At 35.9% G+C, this 18,186-nt stretch overlaps 1 pseudogene; it reads right to left on the reverse strand.

Moving 5' to 3' along the window:
- Positions 1-8,359: 8,359 nt before the first annotated feature.
- LOC140975359 (AMP deaminase-like) lies at positions 8,360-17,336 on the reverse strand (annotated as a pseudogene).
- Between the last annotated feature and the right edge of the window lie 850 nt (positions 17,337-18,186).

Raw genomic sequence — 18,186 nt, forward strand, 5'->3', positions numbered from 1 at the left:
CCCCCCAGTAAACAACTGAGGTTAGGATTCTGGTATGAAACAGTTCAACAATAACAACAATAATCATAAATCATGCATAATCATATAGTAAAATGTAATATGCAATGCATGAAAGGCTCAACGAATAATCGGGATAACAGGAGCCAACAAACGGTACGATAACAACTGGAATAATGCTCGAGCAACAACACAGGGGAGCTACATCGTCATGCAACTAAACCGCCCTGCCAAGTATGCGAGGTATGCCAAGCTGTGCTGAATAACACCCCTGACTCGGCCTCCATACAGCTGATACGCTATAACAGGATGGCACAACAGAACGAACTAGATGACACAATCCCAGCGCTCACCTCAAAGGGCTGCCCTAACCACGGAATTGTTCAATCACATCTACGGTTTCATGTGTATAGGCCTATCAGCCACACAATGATCCCGAGATAAACAACAGTGCCAGATAACAACGGATATCAACAATGGGCTAACAAGAACGATAGGGCTCAACATGAATGTCATAACTGTATGCCCGATGCTAAATGCCAATAATATGTCATAATAATAAACATAGATCACAACGAAGGCATTTAACAATTTATAACAGTCAACAAGTCATACACCCGATCAATGTAACACAGAATGACAATTAAACATAATTTATGTTTTACCGTCGTATGTTACCGAGCTGTAACATACCTATACCAACTTAAAAATCCACTAACAACTTCACTTCAAGACCCTTGGCCTAAACAAAGCAACAATAAACCGATCATGAAAATTACATTCCATACCAATGTCCAATTTGGCACAAAAGAGCATAAAATTCGTATCTCGCTCAATATTAACTGAAATCAATATCCGCCAATTGGAAATGAAAGATAACTCGAATATCTAACTTTTTCTAGAATAAACCAATTCCAGAATCTGAGTAGATTAATGCCAGAATTTACAAGAACACGCTGCTACTCACACATTTCGCGGACAGAACTCTAATAATGCGCAGTTTCAGTAAAACATGCATAACGCTCTCAATTTTTAATGGAATTTAACGAATCTTATATCATTACGAAGATAACACATAGCTCTACAACTTTTATTTTAACCAAAAACCCAGAATCCGAGTGCTTATATGTCATAAACCCGAATTACAGTAGGTGTTCTGCACAGCACACTTGCAGAATTCTATTCGACACATTTTGGTAGGAAAATCATATCAATTCCGTTTCTTATCCAAATTTGATGATTCTAGAGGCAAAAGAAAGCTAACAAACAGAGCTACAAGTTCTTTTTAGGTCATTTCTACAAATTCAAACTACAAAAATCGCAGCAACCCAAAAACTCTCACCCAAAAATCGGAAGAATTCGAGCAGAAACAGAGCACCGGAACAGCAGCTTCGATCTACCCGAATCCTTGCTCAAACTTCGCAATTTCTAACTTGAATCGAAGCCTAGGATGTTAGGAAGACACCCCTTCAGACCGATTGAGATTTGGACGCCGGACGGAGGAGTTATCGCGATTTTTCCGCCGCTGCTCCAAGGGTGGCGAAAATTTGGTTTTGGGAAAGTTTCTTTCTTCTCTTCCCTTTCTTGGTTCTTCCTTCTTTTATTTGGTAAATTGTGTGTATATATATGTATATATATATATATATATATATCTTGTGTATTTGGTTACTAAAATAATAACTCAAGCCCATCTATCTCGGTCTGTATTTATTTTGCTTTCGTGTGTTATTTAAACTCTATATGTATTTTATATCATTAAATTCTCCAATATTTTAAAATACATATTTTTAACACACTTATTGAAATTATTTGGCATAAATAATTATTTTAATTTATAACTCAATAATTATTCTAATTATGCCAAAATTACCGGATAATTAATTACAGGGCCTTACAAGCTTGGCACCTCAGAAAACAATTATTACTCATGAATCCATCAAATTTCTTGTACCACTGTTTTGGAGCTTGTTTGAGACCATATAAGATCTTCTGAAGTTTGCACATCATTTTATCTTTTCCCCGTACTTCAAAGCCCTGTGACTGCTTCATATAAATTTCTTTATCTAGGTCACCATTAAAAAATACCGTCTTTACATCTAACTGCTCCAGATGTAAATCTTCTTTTGCCACCAATCCGAGTACAGTCCTGATTGTGGTTAACTTAACCACTTGAGAGAAAATCTCAGTGTAATCAATGCCTTCCTTTTGTTGAAAACCTTTTACAATAAGTCTTGTCTTGTACTTCTTGCCACCAACATGTTCTTCTTTTAACAGGTACATTCACTTGTTACGTAATGCCTTTTTGCCTTGCAGAAGTTCTGTCAACTCCCATGTTTGGTTCGATGACAGTGAATCCATCTCATCTTCCATGGCTATCTCCTACTTGATTGAATCACCATTTTTCATAGCCTTTTCATAGGTCTCCGGTTCACCTTTGTCTATTAGTAAAATATAGTGACGTTCAGGGGAGTATCTATCAGGTGGTTTAATTGTTCTCACAGATCTTCTGAGTTCAATCACAGGAGTTTGTGGGTCATCATCTTGTGCAGTTGCTTCTTCATCTTCCTGGTTACTGTTTTTTGATTCATTCACTGGAATATCTATCAATGGCACTACGTTAGTCTTCTTGACTTCAGGACATTCATCTCCAGCTCCAATGTTCGACTTGTCCTTGTACAATACTTGCTCATTGAAGATTACATCTCTGATCCGAATGATCTTTTGATTTTGGTCATTCCAGAAATGATAACCAAACTCATTATCACGATAACAAATAAAGAAACACTTCTTTGATTTCGGATCAAGCTTTGTTCTATTAGAGGAGTCAATATGAACATATGATAAACATCCAAACACTTCAAGAAAGAAAGATTTACTTCTTTGCCGCTCCATACCTCTTCGGGTATTCTGCAGTTAAGCGGTACAGAAGGTCCTCTGTTGATCAGATATGGTGCAGTGTTAACAGCATCAGCCCAGAATGATTTCGGTAATCCAGAATGTACTCTCATGCTCCTAGAACATTCCTTCAGGGTTTTGTTCATCCTTTCAGCTACACCATTCTGTTGAGGAGTACCATGAATGGTTTTCTCCATTTTGATCCCGTTCTGTACACAATATTATTGAACTCGTCATCTTCATATTCACCACCATTATCAAGTTGGTCTCATTCTCAACCATGGGTTTCCATCTTTTAAATGTTTCATAAACATCAGATTTATTTTTCAGAAAATAAACCCAAACTTTCCTGCTTGAATCGTCGATAAATTTATCTTGAGCCTCCAAGGGATGTCACAGGAGATCGTCTCCATACAACTTTGCTGCTTTCGGTTCTCTACTGTTTTTTGAAAAGCTCACCTTTTTCTGCTTTCCAAAGATACAACTTTCACATAGCTTGTGTTCAACGATCTTTAATTCCGGTAGCTTCTCGTTTGATACAAGCATCTTTATTCCCTTCTCACTCATATGCCCAAGCCTACAATGCCATAGACTTGAATTAGCTCCAGCATCTACGGTTGCTAATGTATCTTTGCAACTGGAAGTCATATAAAGTGTTCCAGTTTTCTTTCCTCGAATAACAATCATGGCTCCTTTTTTACTTTCTAGGAACCATCACCAAAGGTCACATTATGGCCTTCGTCATCGAGCTGTCCCACTGAGATCAAATTGCGTGTCAATTTTGGTACATGTCTGACTTTGTTCATTTTTCAGACAAATCCATTTGACATCTTCATCCGGACATCACTCATACCAACTATTTCCAAAGGCTTTTCATCAGCCAATAAAACTTTTTCGTAATCGCCAGCGATGTAATTATCGAATACATTACGATTACCAGTGGTATGAAATGAAGCTCCTGAGTCCATAACCCAAGAATCAACTGAGCTTTTCATGGATTGTAATAGAGCATCATATACCTCATCAGCAACAACATTTGCATTATTCTTTGTTGATTTGCAGTTCATTCTTAAGTGACCGTTACACCACAGCTCTAACACTTCAAATTCTTTTCAAAAATGTTTTTTTTCCATTTCTTGACTTGGACCTATCGAGCCATCGGTTAGAACTCTTTTCGCCACTCCTGCATCTTCCTCTGTTCTCGAGATTTAGAGCAGATCTTGATGATGTTCCTTCATCAGAATCCATTCTGCGAACTTTTTCAGCAAGAATTTGATCTCTGACATCATTGAATTGTAGCTTTCTATTTCCAACAGAGTTGCTAACCCTGCCCACATTGGTTCCCAAACATTTGGTAAAGACGCCAAAAGAATAAGTGCACGAATCTCATCATCAAAATTAATTTCAACCCATGTTAGCTGAGAAACAATCGTGTTGAACTCATTGATGTGTTTAGCCACCGAAGCACCTTATCCCATTTTCAAGTTGAATAGCTTTTTCATGAGATGTACTTTGTTTTTTACTGATGGCTTCTCGTACATGTCCGATAAAATGGACATTAACTCTTTTGTGGTTTGTGCCTCCGCCACATTATGTGTCACATTCTTCGTTAGTGTCAATCGTATCACATCTAACACCTGTCGATCAAGGAGCTCACAATCATCATCCTTGAATTTGTTGATTCCCAGTTCTAATCCATCATCTCCGGCCATCTCTAGCCTTAGCAAAAAATCTAAAAAATCTTTTCTGATGTGGAAGATCAGAAAAAGCTACAACCACAGAGCATACTCAAAATTCTAAGAAATTTTACAACAAGGCTCTGATACCAGTTGTTGAGAAATTACACCGAAACGATGGCAATCACGACGATAATATAGTACCCAAAAATGCGGAATAAAATAATCAACAAGAATACAAAGATTTACGTGGTTCACCCAAGATAGGCTACGTCCACGGAGCTACTACAAATCTTTATTATATGGAGAAAATATTACAAGTGTATATAACACTTTATCTCTCACAATCTCAACACCGAGTATAACGGAGAAAATATTTTCTCTAACTCACAAGAAAGCCTCACACTCAAGAAAAAACACTCTTTGTTTTTTCTTTGCACAATGCTGAAAAACTTGTTAGGATGATTCTTACAATGCAAATTATGCACATATTTATAAGTGAATTCTCCCGTGTGAACAAAGGAAGCAATATTCCTTTTCTGTAGCCATCAACCAATTTGACACGGTTTTGACAAAATGCATTTTGAAAAAATGCATTGCTACCATTAAATACAGTGGTCCCCCACTGACCTAACGCACCCATCTGTCAAACTCACCCATATTTTCCTTTGAGCTTTGGTTAACATGCTCCATTGTAACGTTGATGGCGCTTGAACATTCGAGATTTTGAGTTCTATCTCAAGGATACCATTGCCTTTGGCTTTTGGGTCAATGAGAAGAAAACTGGGCCGATGGACAATCTCCTCTTGTTCAAAAATTTTGATTCTTTTCAAGCTAGAAATAGGGATGATTGAGATTAAAGCTGACACAAGTGGAGCATTGAGATGCTTGATTAACTTGATTTTAGGCTTTTCAACCTTGTTCTTAATCTTGGTGGTCTTTCCCTTGGGCTCACTTGCTTTCTTGGAGGCACTTAACACTTTATTCAGGGGAATCTTCTCTCGGAATCTGTGTCTGAAGAGAACCAATTTTATTTTTATTTTTGGCTGTAGTTTTGACCTTAATAGCCTTAGGAGTAGGCCTTTTATTTTCTAGTTCCTCTCCCATCTCAATCTTTACCGACGGTTGGAATATTTTTTTTGACATATGATTCCACGGTGTTCCAATCGTGGAGTGTGATAGAATCCACCAGCTTGATTTTCAATTGCATGAGGAGATAACAAATTGGGATGACAAATTATAGAGATTGAGATTCTTTCATCACCACCATTGCTATGAAGATCTTGATCCATATTTCGGACCAATTGGCATCAAACTTTGATGTGATGGTTTCCATGGCTAAGAATTTTTCGGTGTGAGAATTCAACCCTCCAATGAGCATAATTGCCTTCTAGAAAGGCAGAAAAAGAACTTAGACCTACTGTCGGCAGATCGAACATTTTTGCGAACATATTTTGTAATGATATTCTCACCTTGAATAGTGAAAACACAGAACCATGCTCCATCTTATCAAGCAAAAAGAAACTCATTATTGGAAATTGAATCCCAAAAATTTAGGAAGCCCAAAAGCTTACAACATCTTAAACATGGTCACCATGGATTTTTCCCTAATGACTGAAGCGAAGTAAATAGCGAGAATATTTATAGAGTAGATAGTCATTTTGGAATATTTTTAAGAAATGCTCGGACTTTTTCTGCTATAAACGATTATAGTGCTAAGAGAATACGAAAGCTTATAAGAATGCCAAGAGTTTGCAAGGTAATCCAAAATAATAAAATGTAGTAAACATTGAATATATTTATATAATGACCATGGGCTATTCCGATCTTGAGCTCCCTTACAGGGCATTTTCCCTCACTGACTTTCCACATGCGCTATTACTCATAGCATTATCTCATCCCTGACAGTGGTTTCTTTCGTCTCCCCAAGTCTCGAGCCTAAGTACTTATCCTGGAGGTCTTAGATTCGAGACTTGGGGATGCGAAAGAAACCATTGTCAGGATTGTGATAATGCTATGAGTTATGGCGTATATGGAAAGCCTGTGAGGTAAAAGGCTCTGAAAAGGAGCCCAATATCAGGAGAGCCCATGGTCATTATAATAACCATGGGCTATCTAGATCTTGGGCTCCCTTTTAGGGCCTTTTCCCTCACGGGATTTAAACATGCGCCATTATTAATAGCACTATCCCACCCTTGGTAGTGGTTTCTTTCGCCTCCCCAAGTCTCGAACTTAAGACCTCCATGATAAATACATAGATTCATAAGACTTGGTACCAATTGATTGTAATGACCATAAACTATCCCGATCATAGGCTCCCTTATAGGGCCTTTTCCCTAACGGGCTTTCCACATGCGCCATTACTCATAGCAATATCCCACCCCTAGCAGTGGTTTTTTTCGCCTCTCCAAATCTCGAACATAAGACCTCCAAGGTAAGTACTTAGATTCATAAGAATTTGTACCAATTGAGCTAGTAAGGGAGCCCAAGATCGGGATAGCTCATTGTCATTATAATAAAAGGCGTTGTTGGGCTCCCTTAGGGCCTTTTCCCTCACAGGCTTTCCACATGCTCCATTACTCATAGCAATATCCCACCCTTGACAGTGGTTTCTTTCACCTCCCCAAGCCTCAAACCTAAGATCTCTACAAGTCAAAAAATTATTTATTTCTATTGTTCGCCCAGGGCATAAGGGGCATGATGACTTGACGTCATCCTCACCTTCCTCCGGCTTATCACCGCCGTCAAATCCCATGGCTCAACCTTGGACAGGCGGTGGAAACTATATTTCAAATTTTTTAATAATTAATTATTTTAGAATACTAAGTTTATGAAAAAAAATCTTAGCTCTGTCCCTGCATATCATGGTGCTATGGCTATTTTTATAATTGCACATTAAAAATTTTGAAATCACAAAAATTCTTGTGAGACGATCTCACGGATCAATTTCGTGAATCGAATATCTTATTTAGGTCATCCATAAAAAAATATTACTTTTTATGCTAAGAGTATTACTTTTTATTGTGAATATCGGTAAGATTGACCCGATAAAGATTCGTGAGACCGTCTCTCAAGATACTTACTTTTCTAAAAAATGGTAAGTTAATGACTAACCAACTTATTGATATAACTTCGGACTCTGAATAGTATACGACCAAGAAAGAAAATAGAAAAGTAAGCTTATATCCACGAGACAACTATCCGCCACCCCACTTGTGGTACCTCGTCCAATAGGGCGGAATCTGAGTTCGCCTCCAAAAAAGAATTATGATAAAATCTTGTTGTCGATTAGAGATGTAAATGAACCAAACCGTTTGTGAGCTATTCGAAGCTCGATTCGATAAAAGCTTGTTTGAGCTCGTTTAATGAAACTCGTTAAGATAAACAAACCAAACTCAAGCTTTACAATTTTCGGCTCCTTAGCTCGTGAACGTGTTCGTTGGTAAGTTCATGAGTAATCTTTTAGATGAAAAAAATAATAATTTTGATATTTGATTTATTGATTTTGCATATTGTTTATGAAATATATAGAAAAATCTATTAAATTTATTTATTATAATAAATTTACAAATTTAAATAAGAATAATATATTTTTCTTTAAATATATAATTTACTTTTTAATTAATTTAATGAAATTTTAAATGTATAATTCATATTTATTAAGTGGCTCGATAAAGGCTTGAATAAGCTCGTGAGCCATGCATATATTCGTTAAATAAAGCTCGAGCTCGGCTCGATTATAAACGAGCCAAGCTCAAACATTCAAAAGTTCGCCTCAGCTCGACTCGATTACATCCCTATTGTCGATCATAAATTTATAATATCAAATCAAATTACAGAATTTCAATATTTTATTTCTAAAAGACTATAATGAGAGCACTGAAACATATTAACATAACTGTAAATTGGAATAAATTCCATGTTACATCCTCTTCACCACATGAAGAGACAAAACTAGGCCGAGACGACATCTTCTTCGGAATTTGAGCATCAAGCAATCTGATATGTGGTTTACCAACAAACACGATGGTAGAGCATTCGGCTTTTCAAGAGGATGGTGTAATAGGCACGTAAATGCTAAAAATATCATGCCGATAAGATGAATTCAATAGTTTGGCTATTCGGAACGGTTAATGGTGGTTCAAATTGTAATCTGTGGTATAAGAAAGGTTATTGAATTCTGTTTTTCCATTAGTGCTCAACTTCTGAAGGAAGCCTGGCATTTCCTCCATAAAGATACTGCATCTCCGCTACCCATGTCTGCAAAAATGCCCCATTAGAGGCGGCGGAAATTGAAAGTAACTAGCATGTTACAATGAACTCAGATGCAATTTTCCAACTAAAATCAGCCCGAGAACGCCAGATCTTTCGGAAAATTAAGTATATATACCACAATTGGTGATACGAGGAAGAAACACGAATCAAAGCTAACCTCGTGTCTGAAGGAAATGCGAATGTTGGGTACATTAGTCTTGTGTATTTCATTTCCTAAAGGGCCTCTTTTGAAATATTCATCTCCAAGCCAGTGTAACTAAAAGCACAATCAAAATCATATCTATTAACAATCAACACATTGAAGAATGTCCAAATTGACTGTTTCTTTGATATACTTGAAAAAATCAACACGAAAATTTTAATAAGCTGAGGTAATATCAGTTATTACTAGAACTCTGATATATCTCAATGTAGAGTCTTTCAGGATACATTTTTTTTATGTTCAAACAAAATTCAACAGTCGTGTCAATTTATAATGCTATCAAAAGCATCATATCTTAAAAATTCTAACCTTGGCTGCATGAGTAAAACCAGACTGGTAGACAGAATTCCGAGCTATTTCACAGAGATCACATGAACTAAGCTTCCACACCTGATAATTATTTTTAAGATATATGCATGTGTTGGAAATGAAAAATGGGAAAGATAGAAGTAAAGAAACCTTTGCAGCCATACTATATTCTTCCACAAGAGGTTCTTTTGTCAAGTGAATTTGTAGAGGATCATCAGTGGAGAGGGAGACTTTTAAGCCTCGTTGGAAGAATATAGGAAATGGATTCCGATGGTAATCCAAGAAAAGCGAGTTGTTGCTTAGCGGAGACATGGCTAAACCAATCTGGAAATGCAAATCAGCTTACGGAGACTAGTTATATCTCAAATGCAAAATATACAGGAAGAAATAAATCAAAACATGAGTACTTAGAGGAGAAACTCGAATATAGAATAGTACTGAGATGTTTTACAGCAAATTAGCAGCCACCATGAAATGCTCAATCTAAACAGTCCATCATGCATTCGCTTAAATTTCCAGAATAGCATGTGCTGAGCCTGAGATGTTACAAAAGATGTGGCATCTAGATTGAAGAGTTTTTATTTTTAAACAACTTGCTTTTGCGACTTCAAGTAGTATAGCATTTTCAAATTTCTAAATGGTACACAAGAATTCCATTTCATATGTTCTACATGAATTTATAGAAAAAATTTTGCTCGGTCTCAGCTAAGTGATGAAGCAACAGTTAAGTAACAAACCTGAGCAAGATAGTAAAGATATTGCAAAACTGGGGACTTCCGCAAATTAATACCATGTGATATATTATGGCACAGAAGAAACCCAGCGGCTAAATGGTCAGTATCACCAGCCTGCTTGACGACAAACAAATTTTAGAATAAAAACTATGAGACATCTTCATATTAGAAAAAGGTGAGTCAGAATAAAACCTCCCCGCAGTGAGGCCTAAATCTTATTGTTGGCAATCCTTTTACTTCACGTAGCTGAAGGAAATTTATCAAAACATGAATTAACATGTGGTCGAGAACTCGAAATTAAAAGTCAACAAGCAAAACTTCTAGCAAAGATTTAGATGTTTATCCAAGCTGACAACTGCTTCATTTCACGTAATTTAAATAAAAATGACCTTATTAAGTGTATACAAGTTTGCATAGCAGTAATAAGCATAATAAGAAAAGGCAGGATTGAATTCATTTGTCCACTCTGAAGGATGTGGCATGTGTTTCGTAGGGCGTCTCTCCGGTTTACTTTCATCATCTACGACATCGAATCCTACAACCTTCACTGAGAAACATTAGGCACGAAGTTAGATATCTCATAACAGAAAATAAAAAAAGTCATTGCGCACGAAGAAAAGGAGGAGAAAATCATGCAGTGTGTGACGAACCATTATGTAAATAACAGTAAATTGATTATTTGGATTGGGAGAAAGCAACTTTAACAACATGTTGACAAATTAAATTAGAAGAAACAAATATATTTTTTTCAAGCTAAGCTATCATGCTAGTTACGTAAGGTTTATAGATCCTTTAACAAAACAAGTGAGGAAGAGCCTGCATACAACTGATATCACCCTGTTGATTTTAAACTTGGTTTACCAAACAAGACTTGTGCCAAGTAAATTCCTCACATAAGATGAAAAACCATCAAAAAATACCAGTCATCCAGGCTAAAACATTAAGAAATTTGTCAAACTACCATGCGAATAGTAAGCATAAGATGGAAAAAACTTCAGTCAAATTAATATCCTCACATCTGTCGTGAGTTATGGTCATAAAGAGGAAACAAAAAACTTGATGCTCAATAAAATCATAAATCACTCAAATAATCGTAATGGGCCTCCAAATCTGTGTTTAATCAAATAAATCCCTTTGAGAGAGGAATGTTTGTATCATGAAAATATGTTTTTTTACAGGATATATCAGATTAATTGAAAATGCCATAATATTGAATGTTGAACGATCCTCAAGTAAAAGTAAATAATATAAAGAGTCTGGATCTGGACTGTGGTTGATAAAGCATAAGGCTTGCACAAGAAGATTTTGATGATTAATCATATCATCAAGGGTAAGATTTAAAAAGAGAATTCTAAAGCAAACCTGCAATAAGAAAAGATGCAGGTGAGGGTGTGAATTTGGATCCACTGTGACCTCAAAAAGAGGAATAAAGATATTGTCTAATATATTCTGAAAGGATGTGACCGTTCCCATACTCCTATAGACATTGTATAACCTTGGTAGCTGCACGATTGAACCAGTAAAATAAATACATGTCAAACAAAGATAACTCTAGAAAATTGGTCAGATAAAAACTTGTGGAAACATGGCAATGTGAGGCGCAACCCAAGAGCGATGAAAGGGGCTAACCGCTAAGTTGGTCTACATGAGGGACAAAAGGAACAAATAACTGAACATCTCAAAAGTTGCTACAGAGATAGGATAAAATAATGAACAGGGCAGGATCAAGCAACCAAACCAGCCAACATTTTCCATTGTTATTCCACTTGGCTACTTTTACCATAATGGCAAGGTTTTAACGGTAATTTAAAAGCTCAAAGTACAGGGACGTATCACATATGCAACCAGAGTATGAGTACTCTATCGAGAGGCTAGATCCTAAAATTCAAGTAAATAGAAGTTCAAAACCAACTAATGTAAAATCGTTAGTATGGATGCAATTGTTAATAATAACTCCTCGGTTCAAAAGTTATTAAACTAGAATTACAGTCATGCAAAGGTTAAATGTTACACCGTTAAAAAGAAAAGGCAAAATTAAGTATCCTAATCATAAGACAATCATTTAAGGATGCATTTGGGTTGGAGGGAATATTTGAAAGAAGTATTTGAAATGACTCAATGTGGAGAAGAATTTAAATCCATTACAACGATTCAAAAATAAACTAATTAAGGATTAAAAATCCATTAAAAGAATTTATCAAAATAAACCAATGAATTTATTATTATGGATTTAAAATTTTTCGTTCCAAATAAATCAAGCCAAATACACCCTTATTTTATATAGTCAGGCGTTATAACAAACCTAAAACATATTTCAAGTTACCTGAATCAACCAAACTGCATTATCACTACAAAGGCAATTGTTCACGAACCAACTTGCCAGCTGATCCCATTCACTCTGCTTCCTCCCATAAATTGATATCCGATACTCAGCCAACTACAAAGAATATGATGAAATTGGAATTCATGGAAACTGAGTAAAGTTGTGTGGCATTCAACAATCTAATTTCATCAATTACCAAATAAATAATTGACCTTGTCAAACTCAGTTACAAAAGTGTAAGTTGGTTCTTTAAAAAGAATGTACACTAAAGAAGTCGTTCTCGGGTACCTCCATTATGGATCTCAAAAAATATTAGCATTTACTTAGCTAAGAGTGATAGTGGCCTCATTTTGCATGCATATATTTGATTGTTTTCAAAAATATAAATTAACACAAGCATTTCAAACGTATGGCAAGAAGCACCCAGCTTTAAAGGATGATATCGTGCCTATCTCTCTGGACAGGACTTTGTTCGTTGCCTTCATTAACCAAGAGATTATCGGTAAAGACAAACACCAAGTCATGTCACATTAGGTCCCAGAAATGTAGCATTGTCTGACAAACACAACAAAAGAAAAGCTTCAAAATCATCAATTTCCAGACATCAGTCACCTGTCACCCCACATATCTATACTATATAGCCTACATTATTAAACTCGAGATCATATTATAACAAATTTTGGTATCATGGTCCGTCTTTTTAGTAAATACCAAATTTATCCTTATTTTTTTTAACATTCTTTATTCAAGAAAAACTATAGTATCGTAAATTTATTAGTATACAAATTTATTTGAATCTTACCTATATCTTATCCAAATTCAAATTATCATATTTCTCATTTAAAAATTATTCTAAAAACCAAAATCATATAAAAATAATCTATATATTTTTTATTTTAATTAATTTTAAAATATTTTACATTAGAATTTTTTTTGTGCACGGATGCATTCCAAGGGATACTAGTCTAAAGTAAATGTGAGCAACGATATTGGTCACCAGAGAAATATTTTAGTTCTCCTACTTGTTGACCTTTCAGGATGAAAGTGAACAAGAAATCACTCATCTCATCCATAATTATGGGAGGAAATGACCAGTAAGCGATCAAATAGAGAAAGTAAGAGTCCTCCCTTGACACAGACATAGGATGTGCATCGAGGGATTTAAATAGCATTATGTGCCAAAAGCAAGAAATAGTAGTATGATGATGAAGCTTTATGGATTTAATATATACCTTGACTGGTAGCCTTTTCAATTCTTCAACATTCAGACTATTGTATACGCATATGATTCCACTAGTAGACAACATTATTATGTCTAAAATGTGGGGTATTGGAAGTGAGCACTAGTTGCTGGATATAATCCAAAAGCAGAAAAAAAAATGAAAAAGAACAGAAAAAACAACCGCTGATGAAGCCTCACCTGGTACTTACTTACTTCCAGATCTGACAAAATCTGCTTTGTCACTTCAGCCAGGAAGCGCCCTGGAAAGAGAAGACAATTTGAAGTCAATCTATCCTTGAGCTTTAAGCATTCCTAATCAAGTTTCTCAAGAGGAAAAGCTTTGACGATTATTCTAGTTATCCCACCACTGATTAGCCTGAAAATTTCGCCTCATCTTAAAGCAGTGAAATATAAACGATCTAGCATCGAGTTAACAGATTTCGCAGTGCCATTTCTTCGTCATTATAATGATAGGAAACACAGTAGTGACTGTTGATTGAAATTCAGCAGGGACAAGATAATAAGTGTCTATTTTTCTGTATCCAATGGCCAAAGTTTAGTTGGTATACACAATTACTCTTCAAAAGATATCTAAGTTTAACAGGAGCAAAGTTTTAAGAGATTTGGATAGAAAGAGAATAAATTTTCCGCCCAAATAATATCAACAGTTCCTTCAAAATAATAATGCATTGAGACTAGCTTTATTGCCCACGTTATTATCTCCCACAAATTAATCACATTAGATATCATCAAGCATCGCTTTAAAAGGCAAGCATACATATACTTCTTTGCATACGCAACAGACCTTGGATGAGGTTATCCTGCTTCAGAAAGATCTCCCTAAGCCGACTCTGTCCACAAGGGTTGTACTTGAGATTGAATTTATCAAATCGGTGAAAGGTACTCTTATCAGCATGCACGTCTAACAAATCGACATTAAGATCATACCTGAAACAGAGTCGACCATTATATCAATTAATATTAATAAAATGATAAAAAGCTACAAAGTGAAAAAAATATATATGTAGATGACTCAGTAATTCAAACCCAGTCAACTCCAAACTGTCAAAGACTTCCTTCAGTGTAAGATACTGTCCATCACAATAGATAACCACCTGCCTCACAATAAAGTTACCATTCAGTGGAGCATCAAAGGGAACTTAATGCTAAAATGTACAAAACAACTTATAATGTGTAGCATAATGTGAGCAATAACATCACAATTTGTATACCTCATCAGGTTCTTTTCTTAACTTTGATTTGATGAACCGGAGAAGGAGCTTCTGGTTCATGCAAGCAGAGTGATGCACGTGAGTATCTACTTTCCTGATATTGTAGAAATCGCGATGAGGTGCGCTCTTCTGAGCTACAAACTCCCTATCCGCAGTCATCAGTAAGTGGAGGCGGAATTTCTGTAAATAGATACAATTCATAAGTGGCCAAATTGACGAAGACCATCAGATGATCAGAAAAGGGCGGAATTCAGCAATATTACTTCTTCCAGAAATCGTAATCGATGGTGGCACGCAGAGCGAACATTTCCAATGGACATTACTTTTAGGAGTAATGCATATCCGTGAAGAAAGTTGTTGAACTGGGAACAGGAAAAAGCTCTTCAGTATCTGAAATGTTTTGAAGAATATACAGTTAGTGATTTATTAAAACCATCTAAGAATGGATTCGTGTACAAATCTATTCAATCTATGCTAGTAGCCTCCTGAAAGTTTACCCCTCTTGGTTGCATAAACATGGACTACTCCATCTTCCATTTTGAAGTGATGCTGTATGCAAGGAACAGAACTGAGTCACGTAAATAAGTAGTACACAATCTAAGTGATATAGTTTACAGCTAATCACTGCAGCTGAGAGAGCTAGGACAACTCACAGAAGTTGCTTCAACAGGGGTGAAGTGATAAGGTTCCTCTTTAACTTTGGATGAAACAGATTTCTTTACTTTTTTTGCCCAGGGAGCAAGTGTTTCTCTAAATACATACTTCTCCCGTAATTCTAAACATTCACAAATCAGCTTCAGTACTTCTAGTTCTTCGACGCTCACTAAGTCTGATTTTGAACATTTTGACGAGCATTAGAAACGAAACCTAGTGTTGACAAAAAATCTTAAAAAACGAAAATTCCCTGACAAAGCCTTGAATCACAGGAAGGTGAAATACCATGCAAAGGAATAATGTTGCTGCTTGAAACAGTATCATTCCCCAAAATATTTGCTGGAGCTGTATCAACCTTTATGGCACCATGATCCATATCAGCTATTGTTTCAGCCACTAATAAATCAGTTTCTAGAACATGACTGTGACTCCCATTTTCTGCTTGTGCTGGAACAACGGATGGATCTTGACCAACTGCATCAACATCCTGAAAATCACAGAGAATTTTCATAAGCAATGTTATAACTAATAAACATTTTAGTGCTAAAGAAGGGAAACACAGAAATTAATAGCGATCAGTTCTTTAATCCAGATATTCGAAATTTTTTATTCCATCACACCATGTAGGGAGTAGAATGCCACCTAAGTTTCACCAAGTAAGAAATAAACACCAGGTTTAACCCCACTATCACACAACAATGCCATTATGTATTGTGTTATCTTGTAATACTTCTTAAAGTCCATAGAAAAATAATAGAAAAAAACAAAATTCAAACACATGAAACTATATATAACCTAAGACCAACTTTTACATTTTCATAAGATAGATCATGATCCTCTCTTTCTGAAAGCTCAGTTCTTTCATCGTAAGAATATCCAGTGCTTTCAAATGCATAACCACCGGTTAATCTTGCGGTCACCAGCCTACCAACAGATCCAACCCGCAACATTGGACCACAATGACTGACATATAGCTCCTCTCCTACACAGAGAATTATCAGTTAAAACACATAATTCGTCCTACAATTCATAAGAACACATCAAGACTAGAACACATAATTCGTCCTACAATTTGTAAGAACACATCACGACTACAAGGAGTAGAAACTTTAGGAATAACAGTTAAGTACGAAAAATCAAAACTACTGAACTATAATGAAATAAACCAAATAATTTAATCTTGAAACCAATAGCACTGCCATAACTTAGACTTGACCTGGATGAAGGACACATCAATTTTCAGTATTTACGTCATTGTAAAACAGAATGGTCGCAAAATGGTGCTGAAAGTTGAATATTAAAGAAAAAAATAACATACTATCTTTTTGCTCTGTCCCTGGTGGCGGGAAATAAGAAAGAATCGAACCAATCTTATCCAATGATCTTGAAACCGCAGATCGCGTATGCGCACCAGATACCTCATTAATCCACTCGTCCTTCGAAACACTCACATTTGGCACTGAAGATGAAACTTTACACTCCCGACCATGATTACCCTCCTCGTTATGAAATGAACTCGACAAGTTCTCGACGTGTTGAAAAAAATTTAAGCTGTTACTGCTGTCATTGAAATCGGGAGATTCGAATTCTTCTTCATCGGAGAGGGGTTGGGAGTTGAGGTGGCGGCGGCGGATGTAGATGAGGCGATCGAGGACTTGATCAACGCTGCGCTTGTGGATGTAGAACGCAGAGATCGCCATAACAGAGGCGCCGAATAAGGCCGCCACCGCCAGCTGAAGCGGCGAAGCCTGCGCCGACGCGGAGGAAAGCGGAGGTGCTTGTGAGTACATATTTCTTATTCGAAGTGTGGCGGATATGGGTTTAGCTCGGGGTTAATGCAGGCCTCAGGGAGAGTTTAGTAATCTTGGTTTTTTAAATATTTAGCTTTATTATATTTTATTTTTCATAAAAAGCGCATATATAGATTTTTTAGGGCTGTATTATAGAAAATGAGAATGTCTTGTGAGATGTTTCACGAATTTTTATCTGTGAGACGGGTTAACCTTACCGATATTTACAATAAAAAGTAATACTCTTAGCATAAAAAATAATACTTTTTCATGGATGACTCAAATATGAGATCCGTCTCACAAAATACGACCCGTTAGACAGACTCACACAAGTTTTTGCCATAGAAAAAATAACAACTCTTAAGATCTTATATTTAATAAAATAAAATAGAAAAATAGTTAAGTTGTCATATTTTCTTTTTTTGTCATCTAATTTGTTAAAGTTGTGTTTAATTTCTATAACTTTGTGATTTGTTAGTTTTACTTCTATTTCACCATAGCATTGATGTGGAACTGAAAAATGTTCACGTGACATCGAAAAATTGATTAAATTTTCAACATCACGTCATCACTTTGGCGAAATAAGAACAACAATCAAAATTACATTACGAAAGTAGAACTTTGATAAGTTGGAGTATCAAAAACAAATATGACAACTTAGATGACTAAATTAGTTATTTTCCATTACGATAATATAAATATGGCATATATTCATGTGATTTTAATTATCTGAATGGTTAAATTAGTTACTTAAATTTTAATTTTTCTCATTCATGAAGTTGTCTTGAACAACTTATTAATTTAGATTTGCTTATTGATAAATTTTTTTGATTCAACATGTTTTGGTGAGAAAAGTATCAGGATAAGATACTTGTTG

Source organism: Primulina huaijiensis, chromosome 4 (assembly GCF_012295235.1).
Source record: "Primulina huaijiensis isolate GDHJ02 chromosome 4, ASM1229523v2, whole genome shotgun sequence".
NCBI classification, from domain to species: Eukaryota; Viridiplantae; Streptophyta; class Magnoliopsida; order Lamiales; family Gesneriaceae; genus Primulina; species Primulina huaijiensis.